General features: G+C 34.8%; 1 protein-coding gene across 11 annotated transcripts in view; it reads right to left on the reverse strand.

Moving 5' to 3' along the window:
- The window catches only part of FUT8 (fucosyltransferase 8), a 296375-nt gene that overhangs the window by 250747 nt on the left and 31184 nt on the right, over window positions 1–14444 (reverse strand). For 9 of the 11 annotated variants that reach the window (XM_087448350.1, XM_087448358.1, XM_087448355.1 and 6 more), the window contains exon 2: window positions 10031–10128. The gene's annotated coding sequence lies outside the window, so the exon portion shown is untranslated. Of the gene's footprint in view, window positions 1–10030; window positions 10129–13144; window positions 13166–14444 lie in introns of those variants that run through there. The other 2 variants (XM_087448351.1, XM_087448357.1) reach the window with 1 other exon arrangement.

Raw genomic sequence — 14444 nt, forward strand, 5'->3', positions numbered from 1 at the left:
CAACATACATAACATGAGTCAAAGAAAAAGTTTCAAGAAATTAAAAAATATTTTAAACTAAATAAAAATGAAAATAAAACATCAAAATTTGTGGGATGCAGCATATGCAGTATTGCATCTGCTCTCTCAGAGAGAAATTTATATAGCATTGGATGCATATATTAAAATAGAAGAAAGCTAAAATCAATCACCCAAAGTTTCTGCCTTAGGAAACTAGAAAAAGAGCAAATTAAATCCAAAATAAGCAGAAGATGGGCCGGCCCCGTGGCTTAGTGGTTAAGTGCGCGCGCTCTGCTGCTGGCGACCGGGGTTCAGATCCCCGGCGCGCACCGGCGACACACTGCTTCTCTGGCTATGCTGAGGCCGCGTCCCACATACAGCAACTAGAAGGATGTGCAGCTACGACATACAACTATCTACTGGAGCTTTGGGGGGAAAATAAATAAATAAAATCTTTAAAAAAAAAAAAATAAGCAGAAGAAAAGAAATAATAAAAATCAGAGCAGAAATCTATGAAATTGAAAACAGGTAAACAGAAAATCAACAAAACTAAAAGCTGGTTCTTTGAAAAGATCGATAAAATAAATAAACCCCTAGCCAAGCTTCTCAAGAAAAAAGAAGAGAAAAAACAAATTACTAACAGCAGAAATGAAAGAGGGGCCATCACTAGTGATCCCATGGACATTAAAAGGATAACAAGGGAATATTATGAATAATTCTATGCCCACAAATTTGATAACTTAAATGAAATGGACCAATTCCTTAAAAGACACAATCTACCAAAACGCACACAAGGAGAAATAGATCATCTGAATAGGCCTATATTGAACAAAGAAATTGTATAAAAATAATCGTCCAAAACAGAAAGCTCTATACCCAGATGTTTTCACTGGTGAATTCTACCAAACAATTAAGAAACAAATGATACCAATTCTCTGCAATCTGTTTCAGAAAACAGAAGCAGAGGGAGCACTCCCTAACTCATTCTTATGAGTCCAGCATTACCCTAATACTAAACCCAGACAACAGCATTACAAGAAAGGAAAACTACAGACCAATACGTCTCATGGACACAGATATAAAAGTCTTCAAAAAATATTAGCAAATCAGATTATAAACCACAACCAAGTGGGATTTATTCCAAGTATACAATTCAGGTTCAACATTTGAAAATCAATTAATGAAATCTATCACATCAACAGGCTAAACAAGAAAAATCATGAAATCAACAGATGCAGAAAAAGAATTTGATAAAATCCAATACCCATTCATAATAAAAACTCACAGCAAAATAGGAACAGAAGGGAACTTCCTCAAGCTGATAAAGAAAATCTACAAAAAACCTACAGCAAACATGATTCTCAATAGTAAGAAACTAGATACCTCCCTCTTAAGATCAGGAACAAGGACAAGATTTCTCCTTTCACCACTGCTATTCAGTATCATACTGGGCATCCTAGCTAATGCAATAAGATAAGAAAAGGATATAAACAATACACAAATTAGGAAAAAACAAAATAAAACTGTCTTTGTTCACAGATGACATGATCATCTATATAGAAAATCCAAAAGAATTGGGGGGAAAAAAAAAACTCCTGGAAGTCATAAGCAATTACAGCAAGGTTGCAGGATCTAGGGGAACTCTGCACTTTGTGTTCAATTTTTCTATAAAGCTAAACTGCTCTAAGAAATAAATTCTATTTTTAAAAAACAAAAAACTCCAACTAAACAACTTACACATTAATCCATTAATTCAGAATAGGTGTTCAAGGAAAAAAAAGTGTTCAACGTGGTTTTCTTTCTTTCTTTCCTCTTTTCTCCTATGGGGCTGCAGTAGTAGTGGGGGGTGGGGGACAAGGATTCCTCTAATTTCTCAAGCATCTATGAATCCAACAAAAAATAAACACCACAAAGAAAGTGAAGATTCCAAACCATAAAAGTAAAGAAATCAAACACATCCATGCTCTATGTTTTTATCTTTGCCAATTTATAATTCTCTGAAACTAGAAAATATTTCTTACAAGTTGGAGGAAATTTATCTTGTTGGTAATATCAGTAGACCAACTTCAAAGTCTAAAATGAGAAGGGAAAATTACAAGGGAACAAAGTTGAATCCAAACCTGAATGATCAGCCACCATGCCATGCCCATGCCCCACAAAAAAGGCCTTCCCAGGAATCATCAAAATGGCCCACAAGCCAAAAAATCTTGACTTTTTTAAAGGTCAAGTTATTCTTACCGATATGGACAGCATATTAAAAAAAATACAGTAACACATTCTTCTACTCTTTTCATTGAAGGATGGAAATGTGAACTGCAAATACAATCCAGAGGTATGTCTATTTTATTATTATAATTATGGTATCTATTTAAACTAGTTTCTACATTCTGTCCATCTTAATATATTTTATTTCAGGTATTGCTATAGTGTTACTACAAATTTTATATTCTAATAGGCCTTCTAAAATTAAAAAAAAAAAAAAAAAATCACCATTGTTACAACATCTGGTGAGTGTCTCTGAATTGCCCAAATACCCACTATGAAAACACTGAGGCTTGGTAAAATTTGTCTGTGCTGCATGCTGGAAGATCCTTAAATTCAAGTGTTGTGAATCAAAAATCTCTGTTTTCCTCCACTTCAGTCACTTCCATCCAAATCCACAGATGTTGGTTCAATCTGTATTTATACTTATCACCAACATACATTGTTAATTTGTACCTAGAAAAGAACAAGCACATACACAACCACACGTGGTTTTAGTATTACTAAAGAATTTCCTTTTAAGTGCCCGCAATATTTCTATGAAGTAATTATTATGTATTTTCAACATTATTCAAAGAAAGAATTCAAACACAATACTGCAGTACTTATTCAAAACATAAGAAATATTCAATGGGAGAAGAATCACTTACATCTAGAACTCCAGCACCATGCTCCACCTCATGGGACTATTAGCATTCTCTCGTAAGAATTTTTCTAAGATTCCTAGACCACAGGAATGTAATGACAGAGAAACGTGGGCAATGAAGGGGGAGCTACACTCTCATACTCACTTCAGAAAAGGTTATTTCATTTTCTGAACTCAGTTGAGAGTGCAGCAACAACACATTTTTCTAACTTTAAGTGACTTAACCGACCTAAAGAACGTCTCTCTTCAAATACTATTCCAAATACTATTCAAATTGAAAAATAAAATAAATCAGAGAGATCAGAGCTAACTCCATGTTTACCTATTATCTTCATTAATGATCTTCACCCAAGTAAACAAAACATAAATAAGGCTACAAATTCACCTACACATAACATCTCTCCTCATACAATAACATGACTTTGCTAATCCAATGTCTTCAGCAGCATAACTCTACTATTCCAGGAGACTCTTGCAGGGAGATAACTTTGATTATTCATTACAGAAGCTTCAGGAAAGACCCATCAACTCTTCAATAGGAGGCATCAACAGTTTTCAAAATCCTTGCCTTGCAGTTTCCACCAATTCTAAACTGTTATATCATGATATTTACCCAATTCTAATCAAGCCTCATCACCACCACTGTAAGATTCAAATTAAACCAAACTTCAAACTCTAAAATTTTGATCTTGACCTTACCACTCTAAGACATTACAAAAGCTTTGTCAAGGTGGTGTTCCCTCTTACTGCAATAAGTAATAAATTCAGCTTTGTTTTATCAATAGGTTGTGTTAATGATATTTGGTGAGTCAGCATCAGATAATCCTGGAGGAAGATATGACACTCCTGGGCCAGAGACAAAGAACAGTTTACTATTCAAAACAATAGCAGTAGCCAGAGTATCATTATTTGTATGGGCTCCCCAAACTCTAATTTCTAAAAAGCAACAAAAGGAGAGCCAGGTCATACCTACACACAGAGTGGGTTGCATTACTAGAGAAGAAAGCTGAACTTATAAAACCCCAATCTTTTAAAGGAGTTGCAAGCAAATGCACCCTACCTTTTTCTAAGCGGGATTATTCTGATTATCCTGGACAGCAAGAAAATATGCCCTCTGTCCTTATGGAAACACTATTCCTATTTTTCTAAACTGTTTGCTATACAAATTTTCTTGAAAAGATAGCCCACCCAAAAAGCTGTCAATGCTTCTGCTCAGATGTGCAGAAACACAAGAGACTTCTAGAGAATTATCTCTCAATAGATGTCTCCTTTGTCCCAAAGGGCTAAAGCGATTTTTAGGGAATCAGGATGAAGTTTAGTATAATACAATTAGTAGATGATGTTTCAGGAGCAAAAAATTAGAGCAAAGAGGTGTACTTTCTGTATAACTTAAAACCACTTCAACTGAGTCAGAATCTCTTAATATGCCTATATATCAAATATCCAAAGGTAAATACTTATGATATGTTTGATTCCTATTTTTATTTTAAAATGTTCCATTTCTAAAATAGTATCTTGAAAAAGTTTTTTGCTAATTTTCTAGGCCTACAAGTGCCCATGCAAAAAAGAAAACTGTTTGGTAGTTCTGAACTTCACCAATTATATCTGTAAATATGTTTATTAAATGAAATCCTCCAGAGCAGAAAATAACCCATTATTTTAGGGTACTTCGATTTTAAACCAGAAATCTAAGGTCCATATTTATATAAAGTATTTAAGAAAATAGGGGTCTTATTTAAATTTTATACATTTTAAATTAGGCTACATAAAAATGTTTTGAGGTTGTTAAAAAATAATTCGTTAGATCTTTCTAGCTATATATTCAACATCAGCATATTTTTTGCATCTGTTTGAAAATTAAGAGTGTATCTCATACAATTTCAATGGTGACTTGCTTTAACTTAAAATCAATTGTAAAAGAAATTAAAACTGAGTTTTGTAAACAATTTTTAACTGAGGAATTTAACGTTATCCCAACCCTAGGTCAAGGATAAAGAGAGGCAGGGTGATGAGCAAAATGAACACAACACTACATGTCTCCAGCTAAGCTGTGTGACTAAAAGCATATCACCTCACCTCTCTGGGTCTCCATTTATCTATTTACAAAAAAACTATGGGCATTGGACTAAATGTTCCTCAAGGTCCATATCATGTAAAAATTCTATGAGAAGTACCAGCTTTTACAGTTCTGATAGATTCCATTTTCTCATGCTCTCAGAAAACTCACTTCCTACTTCTTGCCCTGCCAATCTTGGAGAATCCACAGATACAAGGTGCTCTAATGAACTCCAAGTAGCCCAATGACGGGTGAGACTAAGTCATTCATTCAGCAAGTAGTAATACTTGCTGTAGAAATACTTCCTTCAGAAAATACCAAAATCTAAAATGATCATTGCCGTCAAGAAACTCAGTCATCTATCTGAGAACTCAAAAGTATGTATGTACACAAAATCCTAATAAATTTCAGGAAATACATGACAGTTGCCTTAAAAATTTATACCATGCTCTTCAGCAAATGGAATCTATATTCCCACATGCTAGTTGTTCATCCTTTTCCGAATATTTGGCTTTCAGTTATGATGTCTCTGATGTTGCATTAAAAACTTATGCCAAATAACTTATATAATTAACATGACACTCATGAAAGGAATAGCTCAAATCCTGAAGAAATCATGACTTCTGAGCATAGCATCATCTTTGACTCTACGTTACATTTGCCCAGTGAACAAATTATTCTCTCACAAACATTTCTAAAATGCTCTGATTCTGCCTAAAATGTTTTACCTATTTCAGAAATATTCCCTGAGAACACAATATAGCATACCATTTATCTATAAAGCTTCTATGAAAGTTACATAATTTATCTAAAAACATTCAGAAACAAGGGAACAGTTCAAAGCTGCAGTGATTCTTAGTGTCCAGGCTTAGGAGCTGGAATTTAAACCAACATTCTCTGAGTCGGAGCATAATATTTTGCTGAAGGTCTTTTTATTTCTGTACCAAATAATGAACCAGATATTCACTGTAAATATTCAAATGGCCTTTCTGAGATCACTAAATAGCTAATTTTTTATATTATTCATTTCCCCTAAGCAGAAGAATAGAAAGTTTCCATCAATTTCATCTCAAATATTCATTCAAGAAAGTTTAAATTGACTTTTCATGCCCAACCTTTGCCCTCTTTAAGTTTAAGTACATTTTTAAGATAGGAGAATTCTTATAATTTACTTGACTATTCTAGGTATAAAGTCTTTTTTTTTTTTTTTAAGGTAGATCCTTTATTTTTATTTATTTATTTATTTATTTGTGAGGAAGGATCAGCCCTGAGCTAACAACCGATGCCGATCCTCCTCTTTTTGCTGAGGAAGACTGGCCCTGGGCTAACATCTATGTCCATCCTCCTCCACTTTATACGGGATGCCGCCTCAGCATGGCCCGACAAGCGGTGCATCGGTGCGCGCCTGGGATCCGAACGCGGGCCGCCAGCAGTGGAGCGCATGCACTTAACCACTACGCCACCAGGCCAGCCCCATTACTTGACTATTCTAAACAGGTGACTTTTGGAGCTACCTGTATAAGGGTTAACTATACAAATCTACCAGTACATTTCTGATCTAACACTATACTCAAAAAAACTACCTGACTTTTCCATAATCAGGAAATACCACAAGTTCCCCCATACCCTCTTTCTAATAATTTTGCATCATCTCTCTTTCTATACTCAAAATGATCATAAATTACAGGTCTTTTCCCCTACCCACAAGATCTGTTACATTTTTTCTGGTTCTTTTTTGATGATTTTTTTAAAAAGAAATGCAACTCCAGCCCCAAAAGGCAATAGTTAAATCACTGTGGTCTCTTTAACAATAACATAAAGTAATATTAATAAAGAAGATAGAATCATATTTTTATTTTAAAAATGTATGACTGCATATTAAAAGGATTATACACCATGACCAAGTAGGATTTATTCCTGGAATGCAAAGATGGTTCAACATACGAAAATCAATCAATGTAATATGCCACATCAACAAAACAAAAGGAAAACCCACACAGTCATCTCAATTGATGCAGAAAAAGCATTTGACAAAATTCAACATCCTTTCATGATAAAAACACTCAACAAACTAGGAATAGGAGGACACTTCTTCAACATAATAAAAGCCATATATGAAAAACCAACAGCAAACATCATACTCAATGGTGAAACTCAAAGCTTTTCCTTTAAGATCAGGAACAAGGCAAGGATGCCCACTTTCACCACTTCTACTCAATATAGTACTGGAAGCTCTAGCCAGAGCAACTAGGCTAGAAAAAGAAATAAAAGGCATCCAAACTAGAAAGGAAGAAGTAAAACTATCTCTGCAAATAATATGAGCTTATATATAGAAAACCCTAACGACTCCACAAAAAAGCTGTTAGAACTAATACATGAATTCAGCAAAGTAACAGGATACAAAGTCAACACACAAAAGTCAGTTGCATTTCTCTACACAAATAATAAACAATCTGAAAAGGAAATTATAAAAACAATTCCATTTATCAGAACATCAAAAAGAATAAAATACTTAGGAATTAACTTAACCAAGGAGGTGAAAGACTTATACAATGAAAACCACAAAACATTGCTGAAAGAAATTAAAGAAGACATAAATAAGTGGAAACACATCCCATGATCATAGACTGTAAGACTTAATATTGTTAAAATATCAATACTACCCAAAGCAATCTAGAGATTCAATGCAATGCCTATCAAAATCCCAATGACATTTTTTGCAGATACAGAAAAACCCATCCTAAAATTCATATGGAATCTCAAGGGACTCCAAATAGCCAAAACAATCTTGAAAAAGAACAAAAGAACTGGAGACCTCACATTTCCTTATTCCAAAATTTACAAAGCTACAATAAACAAAACAGTGTGGTGTTGGCATAAACACAGACATATAGACCAAAGAAACAGAATACAGAGCCTAGAAATAAAACCTCACGGTCAAATGATTTTTGACAAGGGTGCCAAGACCATTCAATGGGAAAAAAGGACAGTCTTTTCAACAAATGGTGCTGGGAAAACTGGATATACACATTGAAAAGAATGAAGTTGGACCCTTACCTAACACTGTATACAAAAATTAACTCAAAATGGATCAAGGTCCTAAATGTAAGACCTAAAATAATAAAACTCTTAGAAAAAAACATAGGACAAAAGCTTCATGACATTGAATTTAGCAATGATTTCTTGGATATGACACCAAAGGCACAGGTAAAAAAAGGAGAAGTAGACAAACAGGACTTCAGAAAAATTTTAAAAATTTGTACATCAAAAGATACTATCCACAGAGTAAAAAGGCAATCCACAGATTGGCAGAAAATACTTATAAATTGTATATCTGATAAGGGATTAATATCCAGAATATGCAGAGAACTCCTAAAACTTAACAATAAAAAAACAAACAGCCCAATTCACAATCGGACAAAGGACCTGAACAGACATTTCTCCAAAGACAACATATAAATGGCCACTAAGCACATGAAAAGATGCTCAACATCACCAATCATTAGGGAAATGCAAACCAAACTACAATGAGATACCACCTCACACCCATTAATATGGCTACTATCAAAAAAACAGAAAATAACAAGTATTGGGAAGGATGTGAAGAAACTGGAACCCTGTACACTGCTGGTGGAAATGTAAAATGGTACAGCCAGCTGCTGTGGAAAACAGTATGGTGGTTCCTCAAAAAATTAAAAATAGAATTACCATATGATTCAGCAATTCCATTTCTGAGTATACACCCAAAAGAACTGAAAGCAGAGTCTTGAAGAGATATTTATACACCGACATTCATAGCAGCATTATTCACAATAGCTAAAATGTGGAAGCAACCCAGTCTCCATCGAGTGGATAAGCAAAATGTGGCATATATTTATAATGGAATATTATTAAGCCTTAAAAAGGAAGGAAATACTGCAATATGCCATAACATGGATGAACCTGGAGGACATTATGCTAAGTGAAATAAGCCAATCACAAAAAGACAAATACTGTATGATTCCACTCATATGAAGTACTTAGAGTAGTCAAAATCATAAAGACAGAAAGTATAATAGTGATTGCCAGGGGCTAGAGGGAGCAGAGACTGGAGAGTTATTGTTCAATAGGTATAGAGTTTCAATTTTACAAGATGAAAAGAGTTACGAGGATAGATGGTGGTGATGGCTGCACGACAACGTGAATGTATTTAATACCACTGAACTGCACCCTTAAAAATGGTTAAGATGGTAAATTTTATATGTATTATCACAATAAAAACAGAAAAAAAAGTCTGACTGCAATAATCACCAAACACTAGAAACTCTCCAAATGTCCATCAGCTGGTGAATGAATAAACCAACTGTGGTATATCTATACAGTAGAATACTAGTCAGCAATAAAAAAGAACAAGCTACTGGCACACATAACATGGATGAATCCAAATGCATTATGCTAGGTGAAAGAAGCCAGATTTTAAAAGCTACATACTAAATGATTCCATTTAAATGACATACTGGAAAAAGCAAACTATAGGGACAAAAAAAAAAAAATCAGTGGTTGCCAGGGGTTGAGGTGGAGGGAGAGGGTGACTACAAAGAGGCAATGTGAGTGAATTTACAAGATTATGGTGATGAATACACATTTGTCAAAACTCACAGACTGAACACTAAAAGAAATAAATAAAAATTGTAATGTATGGCTGAAATCTGGACAAGAACAAAACCTTTAAATATCAGCTACTAAAAATAATCAAAAAATTTTGAGTTGTTTCTTTTCAGAACCAAATACGCCACACAATGATGCCAAAAGTACAATGTATTGTATTCATCCACAACTTGTTTTATCCAGGCTCTTACTTTAAAGTACAAAACTATTAAATAGGAAGGAAAATATTTTTCATTTTACTACAGTAGGTAGTCAGAAAATGTTTGTTAACTAATACACAATTCAATAGAGTTTAGATTGACTTGGCCTTTCTACTTCACTGCTACATACATATGTAGCTTTAAACACAAAATTATCCATTTCTCAAAATATTAACATTAAATTTGAACAGGAACATCATGTCCACAAAATGTACTAACCTGAATTTGATCAGTTAATCGATAAAGGCAATAGAGCACGTTACTTTGAATTAAAACACCATCAGGGTCATGGGTGCTCTCTTAGCAAAAGTGGCAACCTGGAACAAAAGAAAAATATGTGAAATTCAGCCCTACTCAAATTTCAGTTAGTGTTATGATACTTTTTAAAAAATCCCTTTTCCCCCCTATGTAGCCAGTCATAACATGTAAAACTTTTTGTATATTCACTCATTCTGCAAGCAGTGCTTTTCAAATCCCAATAAGGAATGGGTTTTCATTTTGCAAATTACGGTCAAATGCAGAAACACTCAGTGTCTTAATTTGCTTCACAGATCATCTTAAAATAAGTCGGCACCTATAAAACTTGCTTTGTGAACACAAAATTCTTTAATTTTGTTTACTTTTTAACATGTAAGGCAATTAGAAATGTCTTTCTTTTCAGACTAACGCTCAAAATCTTCTACATCCCCCATACCCCAATTAGCTCTACAACCTAATTTCTATCTTCTACAAACTTCCATTCAAGTCAATTTATTTTGCTTGCTTTCCACAAAACAATTTTGTCATTCTCTGCTGTCACCCTGCAACACACCATTCCTTCTTTTTAGAACAGGGAATTTTCTCACTTATCCTCTTTGTGAATCAATGCATATCCATCAACTTTCTCAAGACCCAGCCCCTCCACACCTCCCTGAGGGCTGATATAATCATTTTGTACTCCATCCATCTTTGCTAGAATATTTTGCTGCCTTATATATGTGCCATCTCATGTAGTCTTCTGATTAGGGATCCTATCTCCTACTTTTATTGCTGCCTCTCCATCATCTAGTACTATGTTTGACACACAGAAAATAATTATTATGATTGACCAACAAGTGAAACGGTCTTAATAAAGATTCACACATCAAATATTCACTGAGTATGTATGTGCAACTCACTGAGTACAAAAACTCAAAAATAATATAGAGACAATACATTCTATGGAAATATGTCTTTCTGCCAGTTACTTTACTATTGTTACAACATGAGATTATTCTCAGACTGACACTATTATTAATTGCGAGAAGCAGTCTTTCTCTGATGACATCAAAGCCTACTGAAACCAATTTTTGGCGATTAGAAATAATATAGAAGCATCATCACCGACTCCAACTCCTCCACCACAAAGGCAATCCAACTATTTTCACTTTAAATTCCAAGAGTCAAAAATCTATTCTAAGGCAGAACAGCCTGTAAAAACATTCAACAAATTACTGTAAACCAAAAATAAGAAGCACATTTGTGTAATGCTTTATTATTTACATGACCTCATCTGACAGATCTAGTTGAAAAGGACAAACAAACCACTGCCAAGTCAACTATTCCCAGGGCCCTTAAACATACAAAATTCTAAATGGCCATTAACTATAAAATCAGCCAAGGCTCATTGTGATTCTTTCCTATAACTTCACCCAAAGTCTTTACCAACCTCCCAGAATAATCCAGTAGTATGGGATTTATGCTTCTAGCCATTATGAAGTAACTAATACAAGATTTATCCTCAGACAGTAAATAACTGCAAAACTAGACAAAATAAATGACACAATAGTTTCCAGACATTGGGCAATAATTAGTGTAGATCTGTGTTGTCTGAGAGAGCAACAAGCTAGACAAGCCCTATAAGCACTTTGACTTTGTGTCAGGAGACATTCTAGACACCACTACAAGCAGGGAGATTCAAAGCAGAGCACAGCAGTCTCGCTAACTTGAATAGACAAAGATCGGGGTTCAGAAAGATGTAGGTGGCAGGAATTACTGGAATAACGTACCAGAGGAGGGAGTTAGGCAGAAAAAACCTCCAGATATCTACATAGGGGTCCATTGAGTCTTTGACTTAATACTAACCTGCACATACTTAGAGTGAAATTGCAGGAGGCCAGGCAAAAAAACTGCCAGGGAGCTAAAAAAATGAATAATTCAAGGTTCATATAGAGTGGAAGACATCTGAATTCCATCCACCAGAGCAGAGACTGCGTATACTCCAGGCAATAAGCAGAGACCTCAGCAGGCCTAAATTAGTCTTAGAATAAAGACCACTCCATAATGATCCCAGCAGATCTTAAAAACAAACCTTGAAGGAACAACCTGATCCTCAACTTAGCATCTGTAACAGATGGTTAGCCAAATGGAAAACCTCATAATTCACAGGGTATCAGGTAAAGTATTCAGAAAGGTTTCCCCTTAATAGTAGGGCAAAATTAGATTAAATGGTCCCACTTAAAGATTAAAAGCACATCTTAAAGAATCAAAACACTTTCCAAGAAACTTAAATACATTCCAGAAAAAAGCTCAAGAATATTTACAGGAATACAAAAATATCCAGCACCCAACAAGGTAAAATTTGTAATGTTATCTTTTACGTGCCTGACAAGGATCTACAGATTTCCAAGTAGGTAAAAACAACAAAAAAAAAGACAAGAAAATAGAGCCATAAGGAAGAGAAATATCAATCAATCAAAACCAACCCAGAAATGACACAGTTGATAGAATCAAGAAACTAATTCTAATGTATTCCATATGTCCATAAAACTAATGTATTCCATATGTTCTAGAAGCTAAAGGAAAGACTGAGTACCTTTTCAGTAAAGACAGAGAAAAAAGACCCAAATCAAACATCTAGATATGAAAACTAGAATGGTGGAGGTGCTCCACCAATACTCAGTGAATTATGAGATTTTCTACTCTGTCTGAGGGATTCAGGCTCTATTCCTGGTGGTATGCGAGCTCTGAGTATTGTACTGTTCCCTCAATTCCTTTTGGGTGGTTCTTCCTTGGCCTCAGGTAGTCTCCTCACAGGCATGTACTGATCAGTACTCAACTGAAGTCCTGAAAGGGACCCCTGCAGATCTGTAAAACTCTCTTGCAGGTCTCCCCTCTCTGCTATTCTGCCCTGTGAACTCCAGTGGCCCTGGCTCCTCAGCCTCCCACCTCCACCTTCTGAACTCAGGGCAATCTCTAGACTCCTCCTGAGTTCTACCGCCCTGCGTCATGCCCAGAAATTCTCTCCAGGCTAGAGCAATCGTAGGTCTCATCTAATTTGTTTCCTGTCTCTCAGGGATCAATGTCTTTTGTTACCTGATGGCAAATGTCTTAAGAACTGTTGTTTCATATCCTTTGTCCAGTTAGTTGTTTCAGGCGGAAGGAGACCAATCCCTGTTAGTCCATCTTGGCTGAAAGTAATATTTTAATTATTTTAAAAGGGGATTATGAGCTACATTAACTTTGTGATAGCACTGAATGTTGAAATTTTCCACAAATTAGATGTATTCAATTAACATCACTCATATGTTAATGTTATCCTGAAGTATATAATAAATGCATAATATGTGATAGAAAAGAATAGTAACCATGAAAGTGAAATAGGCAAATACCAGCTGAGTGCAAAGAATAAACAGTACCCAGTAACCAGAAATAATAAAAAGTCAACATAAGGAAAAACTAATTTTAGGAAAGATTTCTCTGAAAGAAACGAAATATATGTGAAAATATATAACCATGAGTGCAGCTTATGATTTCATTTATGCTCAAATCAAATACATAGAGAAAATTACTCATTTAAGAGGAAATGCTATACTTGCTTATCAGTGGCAGTTGAATTCAGGTCGAATGTTATAGCTGTAGACTAACCCAAGGTGAACATACCAAAGGAAGAGAAGCAAAGCAAACACGAAGTCTTCAGGAGAAACATAGTGGAACTAAAGAAACACCTTAAATTCTTCCCATGATAGCTAAAAGAAAGTAGAAAGAAAGAAAAATTCTTTAGAAAATTCTTTAGAAAATTTTTAAATAAAGAAGTACAAAAAAGGAGGCTGGAATCACAGGTTTTATTTTCAATCTCTGCTGCTGAACACCAAGTCAGTCATTTTTATCCACATTATTAGAAGAAAGAAGACTGTGAGCTAAACTGAATATACTCTGAGTGGGAAGAAAACCAGCACATGGCCCATTGATTCTCATCTTTAAAGAAACAATACATCCTGTTCTAAAAAAAAAAAAAACCACACAATAAAATCATCACATATGAAATGAAGGAAAAATTAAATTTGTGAGAAAACAACAAATGTTTAACGGATGACAAAAAGAAATACTGTCAGGGATGAAATTGGTTATTTTTAAGAAAAATAGAAGAGAGGTACTGTGTGTTTAAGAGAGGTACTGTGTGTTTATAGTAAAAAGCTATTTACCCGTAGGGAGCGAAGACTGTGAACACATTTAAATTAAAAAGCTAAGTATAACTCAGGCACTAGAGTCTTATAACACTGATGATCCTAAGACCATTCTAGGTATCCCAAAAGTTGGACTTCAAAAATGGAGGTGCTCCAAACAGGGAGGTAATATTATATATATAAGACTACCAGATTGAAGTGGGGTAGGG

The sequence above is a fragment of the Ceratotherium simum genome, chromosome 24 (genome assembly GCF_057802395.1).
Source record: "Ceratotherium simum simum isolate JZ-2026a chromosome 24, ASM5780239v1, whole genome shotgun sequence".
Classification (NCBI taxonomy): domain Eukaryota; kingdom Metazoa; phylum Chordata; class Mammalia; order Perissodactyla; family Rhinocerotidae; genus Ceratotherium; species Ceratotherium simum.